Source organism: Podarcis melisellensis, assembly GCF_964234715.1.
Source record: "Podarcis melisellensis genome assembly, chromosome: 15".
In the NCBI taxonomy this organism is placed as follows: domain Eukaryota; kingdom Metazoa; phylum Chordata; class Lepidosauria; order Squamata; family Lacertidae; genus Podarcis; species Podarcis melisellensis.
In genome coordinates this window covers 42,742,558-42,760,743 of record NC_138532.1, presented here as the reverse complement: position 1 = coordinate 42,760,743, position 18,186 = coordinate 42,742,558, and the positions used below count along the sequence as shown (strand labels likewise).

General features: G+C 47.4%; 1 protein-coding gene across 4 annotated transcripts in view; it reads right to left on the bottom strand.

The window, feature by feature from the left end:
• Positions 1–12,135, bottom strand: part of SLC6A4 (solute carrier family 6 member 4) — a 36,412-nt gene extending 24,277 nt beyond the window's left edge. Inside the window, exons 1-2 of one of the 4 annotated variants that reach the window (XM_081890379.1) lie at positions 3,141–3,253; positions 1,922–2,015 (exon numbers count right to left, since the gene is read on the bottom strand). The gene's annotated coding sequence lies outside the window, so the exon portion shown is untranslated. Of the gene's footprint in view, positions 1–892; positions 948–1,921; positions 2,016–3,140; positions 3,254–8,314; positions 8,340–11,740 lie in introns of those variants that run through there. The other 3 variants (XM_081890376.1, XM_081890380.1, XM_081890378.1) reach the window with 3 other exon arrangements.
• Between the last annotated feature and the right edge of the window lie 6,051 nt (positions 12,136–18,186).

The following is an 18,186-nucleotide window of genomic DNA, read 5'->3' as shown; positions in this document are numbered from 1 at the left end:
ACCTACTCAAACTCTCAGGCGCGCCCAAAGTAGCTCTTTGGAACTCGGCCATTATTTGTAATAACCTCTCCCTTCTGTTTTTATAATCAGGTAGGTCTTGTGCCAACGGAAATCTGGCCAGATAGGGGAAGAATGATCTAACAGCCACGCTGTTGTGCTGGGTGAGCAGTGCCGTAGCCAGAGCATTTGTGGTTCAAGTCACACCATACTCCCTATGTCCCACCCAGTCTTCATTGTGGAGAGTGTAATACCGGTCTAATTTACAGGACGGTTGAACATGCCAGCTGGCTTTGAACATTTAAGGTGTGCTATGTTAGGTGCAAAGGGATGCGGGTGGCACTGTGGGTTAAACCACAGAGCCTATTGGGCTTGCTGATCAAAAGGTTGGCGGTTCGAATCCCCGCGATGGGGTGAGCTCCCGTTGCTCGGTCCCTGCTCCTGCCCACTAGCAGTTCGAAAGCACGTCAGAGTGCAAGTAGATAAATAGGTACCGCTCCGGTGGGAAGGTAAACGGTGTTTCCATGCGCTGCTCTGGTTCGCCAGAAGCGGCTTAGTCCTGCTGGCCACATGACCCGGAAGCTGTACGCCGGCTCCCTCGGCCAATAAAGCGAGATGAGCGCTGCAACCCCAGAGTCGGACACGACTGGACCTAATGGTCAGGGGTCCCTTTACCTTATGTTAGGTGCAAAGCAGTCTTAGAAAAATAAAACCAAGATATTTGAGGATGCGCAAATCAGACAGTGCTTCTAGTCAGCATCCTGGGCATTCAGAGGTATTGACTTCCTCTGGCATAAAGCAACATATGAAAGCAATGTATCCAGCCCTCTTAATTTCTATGGTGTCGTACTTGCTTGATTTTTAAAAAGCATTGCTTATTGAACATTGGCGTTACCAGATCAGCTTCTTTAAAGCCCCTCCCTTCCTCCCAGCTGCAGAATTCTAAACCGTCATAATTCCAGCTATTTGAATGAACACACACCCTCCCCCTGAGAACTCTGTTCTCCTCAGCCACCGTCCACCCTGAGATTGTGGGGATACAGTGTGCTGTGATGAGCACCGGAAATCGTGGAAACTTTGCCGGTGTTTGGAGGGGAGCTTATTGCCTCTTGCTTTGCATGCATACGGTCCTGAATCCAACCCCCCAGTTAAAAGGTCTCAGGTAGCAGTGATGGGAATTATCTCTGCTGGAGACCCCAGATACTGGCTGCCAGGGAGCTAGATGGGCAAATTGTTTGACCTGGTATAAGGAAGCATCATCGGTTCCTAAGAGAGTGAAAGGAGCTCAGTGGCAGCGCACTCTGCTTTGCCTGCAGAAGGTCCCAGATTCAAACCCCTGCATGTCCAGTCAAAATGGATTAACAGGTGATGTGAAAGACCTTTCTCTGCCTGAGGCACTGGAGAGTGGCAGCCTGTTAGATGATGTAGTTCTGGTCTAGATGCTGTAAAGCACCTTCCTATGTTCCTACAGTACCATATTGGCCCAAATATAAGCCACACTCCCCCCCTCCCAAATTCTGACCATGAAAAGTTAAAAGTGCAGCTTAAATTCACGCCCTTACAAAAACTGGCTTTTACGATATCACTGCTGAAACAGACACACATTAAAATTGAACAAAAAGTGTTTTATTGCCAATATGCTTGCTTGAGTGCCTGCAGAATTGTAGCAATTACATAGCGATTTTAGCGATTGTACGGTAATCTTTGCGGGCTTGCAATATCAAAGGCTTAAATTGGCTCGTAGCAATTTTCACCCTGTAACCCAATTTTAAGGGAGTGGCATATATTCGGGTCTTTTCTTTTTTCTTTTTTCCTCTTGAATTTTAAAGGTGTGGCTTATTTGCGAGTGCGGTTTCTATTTGGGCCAATACGGTATATGACTTGCTAGTTGGAGAAGGTGCCACATTGGGTCATTGAGCCTTACCTACAAGAAGGGATGGAAGGATCTTTCAGTTTCATTTCTCCCAGCTTCTCATTTTTCCAATTTTACATTCAGTTCTCCACATTTTTACAGCAATCTGCAAATTTGTTTTTAAAAAATCCTCATGAAAATTATTCAGCACTTTAGTTCAAATCTTTCCCAATAAACTGATTTTTGTATGCAGTTTTGACTAATGTACAGATTTTTGCAAGTAATTTCCCCTAATATAATGCATTTCTGTATGTTATAAGTAAGGGAAGTCATAGTACCATTCTATTCTGCCTCCGTCAGACCACACCTGGAGTATTGTGTGCAGTTCTGGGCACCATCTGTCTGCATGGCCACCTGTCAGGGATGCTTTGATTGAGATTCCTGCATTGCAGGGGGTTGGAATAGATGACCCTCAGGGTCCCTTCCAATTCTATAGTTCTATGAAAAGACTATTGCTGGTTATTACAGACCTTTAGTGTGTGATAGGTTAAACAAACAGCTGTATTTCTTATGCTCACTTAACTGCTGGAATCTGACCAAAAACCACAAGTCTGAATGATGAAGGAGCTTTCATAATTTGGGAGTTATGAGCAACATCCCAAGAGACATGAAAGTTGCTTCTGAGCACTTTCCGTTCACAGCATATCGTTGACACATGGCATGTCACACCACAAGGTGTTGTGATGGACAAGCCTAGCGTAAGTGGCTTCTTTGAAAAAGCATTGGGCAAACTAATGATCTATGGACAGCATGCAGCTAAAACAGTTAAAAGAGAGGACACCCCTCAGATCATCAGATGTTGGGGACAGGGCTGCCTGTCTCCATCCAGTGCTCTTCTGGGAGAGGAGTAGGGACACCTGGCCAGTTCCTATTATAGGCAGAGTAAAGGTTTTCACCAGCCGTCGCCAAGCTGAGGCTTCCAGACATTTTGAGCTTACAACTTTCACCAGCCTCATCATCCCACAGCAACATCCTGTGGACTTAATTGGCAAGACCTGGGTTTAAATCCCCACTCAGCCATGAAGTGCCAGAGGACCTTTGGCCCACTTTCACTGCCTTACCTACCTTGCAGGATTGTTGTGAAGGGGGAAAGTGGGGAGGATCTGCCCCATGCAGCCCACAGGAGCCTTATTAGATCAGAGAACTCTAATCAACAATCCAGTATCAGCATCTCCCGGCTGTGGCCAGGTGGGAGTAGTTTGTAAGAGGAGAAAGAAGAAAGGGTTTGTACCTGCTGAATCCTGAAATTCCAGGGCACTGTGAAGGCCCCCCATGCAATCACCTGCTAGCTCCTTTTCCCATGCAGAGAAACCTGGATCTCTAGGGCCATGCGCATGTTGCAATTGTCATACCTTGGTTAATCATCAACTAGCGCACAGCTATCTACTAAGACCCTGAAGCAGCAAACAGCACAGAGCAGGAGACCGAGCACTTTCAGTTTTTCCCGTGAGGATCCCACGCCTGGGACATCCTTTCGGAGCTCTGCCACTGGAGGGCTCAGCCAGCCTCCGAAAATAATAAAAACCACGCTGGGACTGGAAGCCCAGTGATTTCACAACCTGGGCAAGAGCAATTCAGTGCCAGGTACAATTGCAGAGAGGCAACCCGGGTGGACTTTAAGCCTCTGGATTGGACTTGACAGAATGGCAGAGAATGAGCCACCAGTCACAGGCACCCTGGGAGAGAACTTTCCACAATCATCTTCACGTTCCGTTCCACAGCCAGCTTCGGTTAAGGCCACCCTGGGCTTCTGCTGAGTCACATCCTCCCAGTGCCTCATCTTTTTTATATACGTATAAGTAACCTATTTGTAATTACGGCTCAATTCCATAGATAGTTTAGGATTCGCTCATGGAATTTGCTCACTGCCACAGGACGTGTTGACAGCCACCACCTTAAGGCAGCTTTCCAAAAAGGAGGAGACCAGCCACAGTTAGCAACCCAATATCTGAATGGAGCCTCCATATGTATGCAGGGAGAGTGCTTTAAGCCGTTCTATTATTTCTATATTGTTTCATTTCTATATTTGATTCCATTTATGAATTGCTTCCCGTAAAATATCCCAAAATGATTTCACAGTTAAAAAATGAAGAAAAACAACATCAACAAATTTATGGGCTGATACGAAAAAAAACATTTTCCAAGTGGCACAGCATTGGACGGCTGATGGCAAGTAATCAACAGCCCATATAACTGTGGGTTGGTCTGCTTAACAGCCAGGCTGCCCAGGCACCTTTAAAAAAAGAAAGACCACGCAGCCATGTCAAGAGTTTGGGGCAGCAGGTATCCACTAAACAAGACTTCGCCATCCTGGTGCCCAGCAGATGCTTTGGCCCATGGGTCCCATCAGTCCCAGCCAATGGTGATGTTGGGAGTTGTGGTCCAAACATCTGGAGGGCGCCAGGTTGGCAAAGTCTGCGCTAAACCCCTTGGGGCTCACTTCCCCCTGGGACTGGCTCCTTTGCCATCTGCCGTTCTGCCCGTCACCACCCAACACTTTCCAGGTCCTCCAGTGAACAGCATCAAGGATAAGAGTTTATTACTATCTATTTTTGTTCTGAGCCGCTGGAAAGGTCACTCTTACGCAAACACAGGCTGGCTGGCTGTTCCTCAACAGCTGGAAGCACCACTAATAAAAAACATACAACCTGGAAAGTGCACCTGGCTTTGGGGCTGCTCTTTTTCTCAAGCACAGCTTAAGCCTTGAAAGGGGCTCTGGGAGACATTTGGAGGGTTCAGGCACACCTTTTTCCTCAGAGGCAAGCTAAGGGAAAAGAGGCTTCTCCGCTGTGGAAGGTGGGAAGGAGATATGCAAGGCAGACCACAGGGCCATCCAGCAGAGTATCTACAGTGGCCGGCTCCCAGTGGTTTGAGCCTTTCTGCAGATGCTGGGGATTAAATCCGAGACCCTCTGCTTACATTATCGCCAGTGCTATTTTTCTAGGTGCCGGAGATCCTGTGAGCTCTGGCTGGGGGAAAAACCCTGCTTACTACTGAGCTGTGGTAACAGATTCCAGTCCCCTAGGTTGTTAATAAAGGGCTGCTCTGAATAGAAACATGGGGAGCTGCTTTATGCAGAGTCAGGCAATTGGCTCATCTCAGTTGGTATTGCCCATGTAGCCTGGCAGTGGCTGTCTCCTGTTCCAGGCAGGAATCTCCTCCATCCATACCTGGAGATGCCACAGACTGAACCCAGGACCTCCTGCCCACAAAGCAGGTTCCCTGCTTCTGAGCTGTGGGCCCTTCCCCCAGAGCCATTAGGGTCCCCCCATTCGTTTGAGTAGTCTGGCTTATTCAGCAAAAGCTGCCTGGTACAGGATCAGGCCGTATGTCCATCTAGCTCAATAATGCCTACACTGACCGGCATCAGCTTGCCAGGTTCTCAAGCAGAACGCTATCCCAGCCCTACTTGGGGATGCCGTGGAGTGAACTTGAGACCTGTTGCATGAACCACCAAGATGCAACCCTTGCTCCTTAGCTGCAAAGATGGGAATGGACTTTTCACCCAGGAAGCCTCTTGGTTGATAGTTGCTATGGAGGAGAAGTGCCAGGGGTCAGTCTGGAAAACAACATCTAATCAGCGATCTCCAGGTGTGGAAGCTGGCTGTGCTTTTAAGTTCACGAGGAGGAAAAGGCACTTTCTGTAAGCTCAGATGCTCCTTAACTTTCAGTTTTCCTCACAAGAACCAGACACAAAGCCCTGGCCCTAACACCATGCCCCCCCAAACAAACTTTAAAAATCAAGCATTCCCTGTAGGATGCATCCTGCAGGGGTTGAATCCAGACTTTGCTTTGTGGAGCATATTTTGTAGTTATCCACACTTTACCCATGCCAGACCCCTGCCGAAATTTCACCCCTTCGGTTTTTCAGACTCTCATGGGAAAGAGTGGAGAGTCCTCCCCGACCTCAGGAATGAATGTATATGGGTAGCCTGGCTGTTATCTAACTGTAGTTCATGCAGCTTTGAGTGGGGATTACTACTCAGGGTGATTTATTTGCAAAAGGAAACTTTGCCGTAGGCCAAGGCAATTGCATTTAAAATGCATCTTGCAGGCCAGGGATAGGTAGCTGGACTTCGAGGCCACTCTGTTGGGCCCCTCACAGCCAAACACCAAATCTTCATCATAGTACAGCTTAAAAGTTTCCCCCCAGTTTCACTTGCAAAAAAGAGAACCATTTCTCTCCTTCACCCAGTGGTAAGAAAACAAATAAACCCACCCGCAAACACGCACACAATTTAATGGAGGCTGGTACATTCCTGACTTATCAAAGCCAAGCCCACCAACCATGGATTGTGGTCCGATAGGGGTTGGCAGCCTCACCTCCACCATTTTGGCAGCAGAACCAGAAAGCAGGGCTCTTTGAATGGGGCTAGTGGGTCTGTATTTGGTTTTGTGAGATAATATGTCCCTTCTCCCTTGGATTCAGTACATAACTCAAATGCCTTATGTCACTGCGCTTAGCTGTGCTTCATTTTATGCCCAAGAGCACTTGCTTCATTCACCGGAGAGCAGTGGCGTAGCGTGGGGGGTGCAGGGGGGGGCTGGCCGCACCGGGCGCAACATCTGGGGCTTAGGGTTAGGGGTCGCAAATCCACGGGTTAGGGGGCGCAAATCTATGGGTTAGGTTGTGCAAATTGACACGCTACGCCACTGCCGGGGAGTCTTCAGTGCTAGACGGGGCCAACTTCCTTTGGAAGAATGGATGCTTGGAACAGGGTTAAGCAAATAACGTTTCAAAAATCTACTACCATGGGGAGGAATTTGGTTCAGTTTGGATTTCAATGCAAAACTAGCAAATTAGCAATTTCCCAAAGCAAACTGGGACACAGCTGTCCTTTGAAATTCTCACACTAACCTGAAATTTGCGGTGCAGTTCAGCAACCACATATTTTGCACGAAAAATTGCTTGGAGTGCATAAAAACCACATACATTTGTGAAAATAACATGTGAGGCATTATACGAAGGGAAATCACTGGCAAAAATCTGTACGTTAGGAGAAATTTCAGTCCTAATTTGCTGATTAATTTTCATTAGGGCTTTTTAAGAGAATGGTAATTGCAAGTTAACGCAGAAATATGAAGAACAGAATTTAAGGCTGGAAAAATGAAAAACTAAGAGAAATAGACAAATACATTCAGCCCTACCTGGGCTACATGTGCAATAAAGTGACCCCTCCAATGTCACAGAAGGGATGGAAGCTGTAGAGCAGTGTTTCCCAACCTTTTTTGGGCAAAGGCACACTTGTTTGATGAAAAAAATCTCGAGGCACACCACCATTACAGCCCCGTGACGTCAGCGCGCAGCGTCACGCCGGGAGGGACACACGAAAGTGTAACTTTCAATTTTTTTTCCCTCCCCCTTGCCGGGGAACCTCCAAGCTTTGGGGGTGGGGGGGGAGGAGGCAGCAAAGCGAGGGACTGAGGGACTCCTCCAACGACAAGGGTTGGGGAAGAAGAGAAAGGGCTATTCCGCTCCAGTCACGGGAGGGGAATATGTACTGGCCCAACTGGTGTGCGGTCTTCGGAAAGCAGGGTGCGGGAAGGAAGCCTAGGCTCGGGGTCCACCGACCTCGGCGGAGAAAGGCAACAACCGGAGCCGATTACGAGCCGGCGCGTGCGTGCAGTGGCTGGCCTCAAGCTCGGGAAGCTGCGCGCGGCGATGTTGACGCGGGGCGCGCGAGAGCTTGGGGGCGGGGCGGGAGAGAGAGACAAAGAGTTGGCAGCACCAGGCGCTGTTACTTATTGCGCTGCGGACGCTGCCAGCAACTGCGGTGGTTGTGCGGCGGCCGCCGCCGCAGAACGTCCTCGTCAGTCAGCTGAGCTGCCTGGCGGCGTAGGGAGCCGAGGGGCGGGGCTTCCTTTCTGAAGGAGCTGAGGGTGGGGGTCCTCCGGCGCCTTCGGTGAAACGGCGCCGGCCCAGAGCGCTTCTAGGAGGCTGCCTTTGTGCGCGACGTAAAGCCCTCTTTCCCTCCCTCCAGCCCCGTGTCACATGTGGAAAAGGGGGCTGGATCCAGTGACGCAACTCGGAAAACTGTTAGGGAAGCCAGAGCAGGAAAGTGAGTGGGAGGCGGCGGCGCCGCTTTAAGCCACGTTTCCTTTTTGAAAGAGAAACCAGTGTTTCCCAACCTTTTTTGGACTCGCTCGCGGCACACCAGGCAACATCTAGTGTGCCGCGGAACACCGGTTGGGAAACACTGCTGTAGAGCAATCTCTTCATACCAAGTCATGCTCTTGGTCTGTCTAGCTAACAATGTCTATTTGGGTTCATAGTCAGAGAGGATGTTTCCCATCACATGCTAGCTTATCCTTTTAACAGGAGAGACCAGAGATCAAAGCATAGACCTTATTCCTGCAAAGCATACACTCTGCCCCCTGAGCTGTGACCATTCTGCGCCATATTACCAGATCTGGTGATTTGTCCACTAGGCCCAATGTTGTCTCCTCTTGACTGGCTCCCCATGCAGAGAAGAGTCTTCTCGCATCACATGCTCCCTGGTCCCTTTCTCTCTAGAGGTGCTGGGGGTGAATGGGCTCTTATGCATGCAAAGCAGAGGCTGCTACCAGAGAGTTATGGACCCCTCCCTAAAAGAGAGAAGGATCCACCCCATATCAACCTTTAAGAACCGTGTTCTGGATTCAGGCAGAGGCATCCATCCATTTCCATCTAAAACTCAAAGGATGGGATTTGCGCTCAAAATCTGTTCCAGCCCTATGCAAACCTCATTGACCCCGGGTCATGCTTCTCTGCCACTCCAAAACTTTGGCTCAGATTACTTCCTTCTCTTTCCCTCTCCTAAGAAGTCTTCCTTGACCTCAACCTTGTTTTTCCTGAAGATTGTAGGTCCATTTATGAAACCATTCCCCACTTCATTCTTGCTGCGCTTGTGAAGTCTTGACTTGTTCATTCATCCTGTCTCTTTCTCTCTCCTCTCCCTCCGCTCTCGTCTGCCCTTACATTTCAGATGCAGTGGGGTGCGGTGGCTTTTTGCCTGTGTGCTAAGTGCCAGCCGTGCTTTAAAGTTTGTTTTTAGTATCTTTTGGGGGTCAACCATAGCTTCCCAGTCAGAACAAAAACAGTCTCTGAAGTTCTTCCCAGCTTAGACAACAAGCTCCGGAGCCAATTGTCTAGAAAAACACAAACCTTCAATTTTCCACAATTGAGTCTATGTTTATTGTTATTGTTATTTATTATGGTCTGCATTCCTGACGAATCTGTGGAAATTCCAGACTCCTTTGGGCAAAGACCTTTTTTCGCTATTTTTCACATTCAAGCCGTGCGCAGCTTGAGGGAGACCAGCTCTTGACGGGCTCCCTCGCAGCAGAAAGCAAACTTTAAAATGTTCTGCCTTAGAAGATCTGTTGTTTGTAGAAAGGACCAAAAGAAATTTGTGGACTGTGGGAATATGAACCGTTTCTCCCAAGAAGACCACTGGTTATATCTCATTAAGTTCTGCAGCACTCTAATTAATTAACAATAAACAGAACCAAGTACCTATTAGAAGCCTTTGCAGTCACACACTTCTGCATGTCTCCAAGTGCCGGGCACAATCTAGTGTAAGAACACAGCGGTCCCCCCTAAAGGGGACCTATCTCACCCAGCATCCAGTGTCCATAGTGGCTGACCAGAGGCTCCATTGGGAAGCCCACAAATAGGAGATGATGGCAACAGCCCTCTTTCCAGCTTTGCTTCCCAGAAACTTACTCAGAGGTAAACCACCTCTGTGCATTCAGGCTCCACTTGGCTATCCTGTCTCTGAGCTTTCTGCAGTCTCACCCCTCCATGAAATCGTGTGGCCCTTTAAAACCATCTAAAGCCAATATCCTTGTTCTGTGGCAGAGGATTCTGCGGTGGTAGACCATTTCTCTGAATCAGGCTGCCACTGCTGTGATTTAATATATCTTTCAAAACCTACCTTGCACCTCGAGAGTTGGTGAAGCACGTGTACAAGCTTTTGCATTCCACAGCATTCTTCTTCAGGCAGAAATTTGTGAAACTCAAAATAGCTTGCATATTGTTGCCCCTAACCTAAGTGAACACCCAGCAAAATGTCAAGTGCATTTGTGCCTAACGCTCTCAAAGGCAGCTTATTCTCCAGCTGGAAAACTGAGCCAGAAACCCTGCACACTTTTGGAGGCCGATGAGAGCTTCATTCCATTTCACTTTTAATTTGTATACCACCTTTCTATATTATTATACACAAGGCTGTTTACAAGCTGTGATCCAAAACACCCAGAGGGCACCAGGCTGGGGAAGGCTGGTCTACACTCCTGTTTCCATTTAAAACACAATGCAAAAAAGAGCATGGGAGATTTGCCAAGGCAAAAGAAACTACCAACTAGCTCCGTATTGCCTACACTGACTGGCAGCAGCTCTCCACCTGGAGATGCTAGGAATTGAACCTGGGACTTCCTACATCTGCTCTCCGCACTGAGCCACAGCCCTTCATAAATTTAAAGTTACAGTAGCATATGTGCTCTTGATTCCCAGATTTTCAACTGGTTCCCCCGAGAGGCAGAGCCAAGCTGTGCTATCAAGAGGCATGGCGCTGTAATGCCAAGAAAGTGAGAACATGTACTAGGAATCACTTTTAAATTAGCTCACCAGGTTCCAAAGTCCTAAAACAGGTCAAAAACAGAATGAGGGGGATATATTTATTTTTTGATGGCCATCTTCCTTGAGAGCAGATCCGAACTAAGAAGGCACAGTGACATTCCTCGTTCCCTCATGCCTATGTTATAGCTCCTGGGGCCAGGGTCCCGTCCTTTGTTGTCTGTGCTGTAATGAGCCACCTATATCTCATTGCAACTGTCTTAAGAAACAAAAGAACCCCAAACATATTTTCTACATCTGCTGCATCTCTCTCCCTTTCAGCTTTCCCAATCTTTTTAATGTCCTTGGAGGTCAAAAGCACCCGTCATCCTGCACTTTATACCACATTTGTAATTTTCATAGACCCATGCATGTTGTGAAATTTGTTTTGCTTCTGTCCAGTTCAAGTGAAGCATTGTTAACTTGTCACCAAAATAAGCTCCTTCCGTTTGCTCTGTAAGGAGGGGGACACCCACATACCCCTCTCACCTGCACAGGTGTGTGAGTGAGAGAGGTGTTGTGAAAATATGAAATATTTTGACATCAGTAAGCTGTCAGGTAAGCTGCGGCAGTTTTTCCTGTCTTAACCAACATGAAAAGCAAGGCACCCAAGTTAACTGGATCATTGTTCTTGTTTGAAATGTCTTGTCCCTACTATTTTTTTGTTTAAAGCACACTTTTTCTCCCTCCCGCCCCCTCTCTAAAATAACGAGGTTGCATCTTGCAGTACGGCTAAGGGCTGCTCCGATCACCCAGTCAAAAGCTGGTTGAAACACGCTGCTCACCCGTCTCTCAAAGCTGACACTAATAACTGAGATAGCAAGCATGTACAGACAGAAAAGCTGAGGAAGGAACACATTCTTAACTCAAGCAAAACTTGAAACAGCAACAAATAAATAAATAAATTCAAAAGGCTCCCTTGTCCCCGTCCCTGTCCTTCCCCTGTCCCCGTCCCTTGGAGCTGCAGGAACATTTCACTGTCTGACTGTCTGTTTTAAGTGCAGCAGGGGCATAAAAGCCTCTCAGGCAAATATATACAGACTCTTTTTTTGGTGTGCATTACCGTTGCCATCTCAGGTTTTTGTTTTTTTAAAAAAATAAAGATTGAAAAAGATGAGCAAAAGCACAATTAGCTCTGCTGGGGAAGGCGAAGGAAAAGACCCTCCCCAGCTTCTGTCTCATAATCACCAAACAGGGCACTTTTAGAAGAGGTGGGGGGAGAATAAAGCGTAAAATACCTGGCGTGTCCCAGCGGATTCAGCGCTTCTCCTGCACTGGCTCATCCAAGCCGGCCTCACCAATCCCACCTACATTTGCTTTGGATCCTATGGGTCACTTTGCACCGGGGACTGTCTTTTTGTACACCCCTTCTTCTCACATGGTCCGATTCCCAGATAATCTGCTGCCAAAGAGCTCTTTAAGATTTTTTTACGTCACTTTCTTTCTTCTCTTCTCTCTTTCTCTCTCTTTTTTATAAAGTCAAATAAACTTTTTGCCTTGCCAGGAGGGACTGCAGCAGGCTGCAACCCTCCTCCTAGAGGTGGGTGACTCCACACACAGAAAAAGCAACCAGCTCACAACAGCTCAGAGCAGCAGCAGCAGCGGGAGGAGGGCTCCAGGCACAGCAATGCAAGAGCCTCTGGGTTGGAGTCAGGGAGGGCAGCCTGGGCTGCGGCTATAAATGGAAGCGTGAGGGGGGGCGAGGGAGAGGGGGGGTCTGCAAATGGGGGCAGAGAGTGGCTGGGGGGTGGATGATGAGGCCAAGACAGGTGCCCTGCCTCTGTGGCAAATGTGAGACTGGGGTGTGTGTCTGCTTCTGGGCCACATTAGGAGAAGAAAAACAGACTTTTGCAATTCTCACCTGTCCTTCTCCATTCTTCACTTTAAGGACAAAGAGGGGGGGGGGGATGCAAAAATTGTCAAGTGGAAAGGGACTTGGGGTTTGCTATCAGAAGTTACTCCCAAGCAGGGCTGGCCCAAGACATTTTGCTGCCCAAGATATTTGTTATTTCTGTTACACAGCTTTCCGCCAAAGAGCTTAAGGTGGCGTACACAGTTCTCCCCCATTCCCCCCTCACAACAACCCTGTGAGGTAGTTTAGGTTGAGAGACCGTGACTGGCCCCAAGGTCACCCTGTGAGATTCCTCCCCGAATGGGGATTTGAACCCTGGAATCCTAGGTCCTCGCCCAATGCTCTTAACCACTACTGCACAAGTTCTGGCGTAGGCATCCAAGATACCTGAGGCAAAATGAAAATGTGACACTCCCTTTCTCTAGCAGTAGAAAGACAATAGCAGCAGATTAAGGAGTTTACGAATTTGCCTGCCCTTTCCTAATACCTAAAATTTGTTGCCTGAGACGGCTTTCTCACTCTGCCTAACAGCAGGGCACGGCATCGCTGGGATGGAACCCAAGACTGATTCGGCTACTTTTAATCACCACAAACACTTCCTCTCCTCCCAGAAAGGAAAAACAACTCATATCCACATACCCCACACACAAAACATCCCAACCACAAATTTCCTTCCATGAAATAGTAAGATGAGTGGCAGAGCACACACTTGACTTGCAGAGGGTCCCTGGTTTGATCCCCAACTTCTTTAGTTAAAAAGGGACCAGGTGATGGAAAAGAGCTTTGCCTTCTTGAGATCTTGAAGAGATGCTACCAGTCAGAGTTCACACTGCTGGGTTAGAGGGACTGAGGACACCTCTAGACTTTCAGCATTTTGCAAGAAGGATTTCAGTCACCAGAAATCTAGGTTTGCACCACTAACATTAGTTGAAGCACTCTGGTGCAACACATCCACTTAAAGAACAACAACAGGCTTTTTGCATTTAGGAAAGCAATGGCAAAATGTGATTAATGGGAAGGTGTTTATAACTGCTGGTACTGTAGAGACTACTCACTGTTGTGTAACTTCCCTCGCAAAAAAAATCAGAACAAATCTTCTGTATATTTTGGGAAGCGGTCAGTCTGCCCGCCCATCTATTCTTTCGAGGCTTGGCTGCCTCTCCAGATATTGCCTCTAAACTGTGCACAAGGTGGGGCAGCTGTCTTTGTTGACATCAGGACCCTGGCCTCCATTTTAACCCAAGATGGTGGGCTGAAACATGGTTTGGGCAACTTGTGCAATCCATTTTAACCCAGTAAAGTGTGGACATTGTATTATCTTCACATAACTTTGGGCAAGCAAATGAGGTTGCACGCTCAACAAACAGGCCATCTGCAGGAGAATGAAGAGTTCTGACCTGGAATAAGGCCACTTCCTTTGAACTTTTAATGATTTTAAAAGAAATGTTCCAGGAGAGGCTGGAATGGCCCAAGGCGTCGTACTGATTGATTGATTGATTGATTGATGGGACTGATAACTTTATTTTTCTGTGCCGCTTTTCAAATGAATCCCAAAGCAGCTTACAAACAGTAAATAAGAGTAACATAGTCAAACATAATAGAACAGCACAAACACAGCATAAATCATATTTACAATCTATAAAACGCTATTAGTAAAGCAGCAACCAAACAACACAGTTAACACCAAAATCCATAGTATACGTTTCACAAATAAATGTGGCAGTTATACTCTATAAAACAACATTAAGAACATTAACAGAATAACAACTAAAAAAATAAATAAGCTAAGCACTGTTAAGTTAATGCACACACTTGCCACACCTCCATGACGGATAAGCTGTCACTTTATTCAGCTCATTAAAATACACATAATGCCCATTGTTAAGCCAGCTCAGCCAGATGCTGCGTTGGCCGGGGTCCTCAGGTAGGGAGCCATGGTAGAGACAGTGGAGCTTTCCGGCCTTCTGCCAGCGGTACTTCGGGTCCAGGCGTCGTGGATGAGGAATTCGTCCGCGTCACTAGTCCAAGATGAGCCTGTCCCTTCAGAGCAGCGAGTTGTGGCTGCAGTAGGTGCAGAGGCCGACTGGGCGTCCTGCACTGCCTCCCTGCCAGACGCACTGTTGGGGGGGAAATGTGCCCTGCAATATTGCAAGGTGAGATTTGGTGATCCCTTGAACTCCTGCTGCCCCAGTTTGGGCTCTTGAGAGAACCTCAGGTTTGGCAAGCCCATGAGAGCTGTCAGGTGGATCATTGAAGCAAGCAGGGGAAATGAGAACATCACATTAGGTTAGTGTGTCAGACTAGGACCTGGGAGCTCTGGGTTCAAATCCTCACTCAGCTCTTACGGGGTGGCTTTGAGCCAGTCTCTCTCTCACACACAAGCACACTCAGTCTTTAACCGTCCTCACAGGGTTGCTGTGGGGATAAAATGGAGACAGCGAGTGCCACCTTAAGCTCCTCAGAGGACAGGTGGGATATAAATGTATTAATTTAACTGCATTGCAAATAACAAGGGAGGGACGGCAGCCTTTCCCCACCAAAGGGATTATGAGACACAGGAGGAAGGTGGGAGTCTGTAGGGATCTCTGCGGCAGCATCACTCCTGAGAACTGAGGAAGAAATTGCCAAACATTTCTCTTCCCTGCTCCCCCTTTTGTTATTTCATCCTTTTCTCCACCCCACCCCCTTGGATAAGGAGAGGAGTTGCTGCCATCTGAAGGCCAGTGGTGGGATTGCACAGGTGGCTTGACAGGTTGAGGGGGACCTGGGAGAGTGGTGCCTGGGTCCGAGGGGCTTCTCTGTGGAAGTGGGGGTAACCTGCATGGCCGGATGGTGCTCCTGTCCTCCACCCGTTATGTACCAACACAGCTTTAATTGGTTCTCTGCCGCCCCCCTGCCGCCCCAAATTGGGCACCAAATAGATTAGGATTAAAATAGCTGGCAATTGTTAGGACAACGGGAGGAGATCTGAGTTGCATGGATTACAAGGGGATCGTCTCAGCCCTTCTCAGGGGAGGCGCTGCGTCCGGATTACCCGCGAAACATTCCTAGAGGCTGCTCAAAAGAGGCTTTGGGGCAGACAAAGGGCTGGGTTGAGAAAAACAGCTTGTGATATAGCATGGGCTTGGGATAAGGGAAGCGGTGGCGGCTGCATTTCAAAAAGGGAGGGGGAAATGGCATTGATCCCACCAGGCACATCCAAGACCTTCTTTTTTGGGAGGGTAGAGTAATTTGCTTGTAAATACATGAATGAATGAATCTAGGCTTTTAAATACCGCATCACTTTCTCTCTCCTAGGGCATATAGGAATTTGTTACAGTCTTCTGAATTTGGGGGGGGGGGAGGGAGCAAGATTCCTTCTTTTAGGGAAGGAATTGAAAATAAAACTGTTGATATAAAAATCTGTGGAATAGTGGAGTACTGTGTAGTGTTCCGAATGGATACTGTGGAGCTGGGAAAGGTGCAGAAATGAGCAAAAAAGAGCTTGCTGAATCAGGCCAATGGCCCATCTAGTCCAGCATCTTGTTCTTACAGGTGCCAACCAGATGCCCCGATGGGAAACCCACAAGCAGGACCTGAGCCCAAGAGCCCTCTCCCCTCCTTGGGTCTCCAGCAACTGGTATTCAGAAGCATGGCTGCCTCCAACCATAGAAGCAGGCTATATTCATCATGGCTAGGAGACAGCCTTATAGAATCCTAGAGTTGGAAGGGACCCCAGGGGTCATCTAGTCCAGCCTCCTGCAGTGCAGGAATCTCAACTCACGCATCCATGACAGATGGCCACCCAACCTCTGCTTCAAAATCTGCAAGGAAGGAGAGTCCGCCGCTTCCTGAGGGAGACCGTTCCACTGTCGAACGGCTCTTACTGTCAGAAATTTCTTTTTTTTAATAAGATATTTATTTTAAAAATTTAGAGAGATACATAAGAACATATAAGAAATAAAACAATACAAAACATAAAGCAAAGAAAATAAAGAATACATAAAAAAGAAAGAATAAGCATTTTTCCCTTTAAGGTTCTGAGTTTCTTAACCCTGTTTCTTGGCTTCCCCACACCTCCCTTCCTTGTGTTCCTGTTTACCATCAGATTCAGCAAATCCCTATCCTCTTTCAAATCTCATTATCTGTTAAGATATTTAAGTAAGTCTTATTTCCATATTTTCATCCCTATTACATTCCTTATTGCATAATCATCACTTATTCACTAATGCCATATTATTTTATATCTCACATCATTTTAACATTCATGGATTTTACAATGTGTCTGCAGGTAGTCTTTAAATTTCTTCCAGTCCTTTTCCACCAAGTCTTCTCCCTGGTCTCGGATTCTGCAAGTCATTTCTGCCATCTCCATATAGTCAATTACTTGCATCTGCCATTCTTCCACTGTCAGAAATTTCTTTCTGTAGTTTAGTCAGAATCTCCTATCACTTGAAGCCATTGGTTTGTGCCCTACCCTCCATAGTTTAACTATGTGCTGCGTGAAGTGTGGTTTTTTTCTGTCCTGAACCTTCCAACATTCAGCTTCATTGGATATCTGAGTTCTTGTGTTAAGGTAAAGGTAAAGGGACCCCTGACCATTAGGTCCAGTCGTGACCGACTCTGGGGTTGCGGCGCTCATCTCGCTTTACTGGCTGAGGGAGCCGGCGCACAGCTTCCAGGTCATGTGGCCAGCAGGACTAAGCCGCTTCTGGCGAACCAGAGCAGCGCATGGAAACACCATTTACCTTCCTGCTGGAGTGGTACCTATTTATCTACTTGCACTTTGACGTGCTTTCGAACTGCTAGGTGGGCAGGAACAGGGACCGAGCAACGGGAGCTCACCCCGTCGCAGGGATTCGAACCGCCGACATTCTGATCAGCAAGTCCTAGGCTCTGTGGTTTGTGTTAGGAGGGAGAAAAAAACTTGTCTCTCTCCACTTTCTCCATGTCATGCATAGTCCTATAAACTCCTATCATGTCGCCTTTTGCTTGCCTTTTTTCTAAACTGAAAATCCCCAAATGTTGCAACCTTTCCACATTCCTTTTCTGAACTTTTTCCAACTCTACACTATCCTTTTTGAGGTGAGGCGACCAGAACTGTACATAGTATTCCAAGTTGCAGTTCAGCAACATCTGGAGGGCCAAAAGTTCCCCACAGCTGGTTTAGATTGCTGAGCTAGATCGACCAATGGCCTGAGACTGTATCAAGGCAGCTTCTTACACAAACTAAACACCCTTTTTAAAAAAATAAATTCCAAGGGACTTAAGAGACTTAAAGGCAACAATTAAAATAGGTCTGTTACTCCAGTGTAGATAGATGTATTAAATGCATGAAAGCATGCAACTTTTAAAAAACCAATAATTTAAAAATAGAAATGGCCAGAATTCTAGACTGCTGTGCAAAATGGGGGTTTGCTTTTAATTAGTTTGACCCAATACCTGGATGGATACAAAATCAGTTGCTTTATACCAGGGGTCGGCAACCCGCGGCTCCGGAGCCGCATGTGGCTCTTTTACACCTTTGCCGCGGCTCCGGGGCCCATACTAGCCAGGGGAGGAGGCGCATTGTGCGCCCCGACACTCCCCTCTGTGGCGGGCGCTGTACTGGCTGTGACGTCGCATGGGGGCGGTGCGTGCGTTAGTCACGCACCGTCCCGACGTCACCTTCCCGCCCGCCCGCTACATTGTAAGGGGCATGTACGCTGCTCACTGTTTTGAAGGGGAGTGAAGAACACACACACAAAAAAAGGTAACTTGTTAATTTAACGTTTATTTCTATGAGGAGGAGTAATTCTGAGGGGTCAAACAAAGAAATAATAAAAAAGTGACAAAAATGTTATTTTTATAATG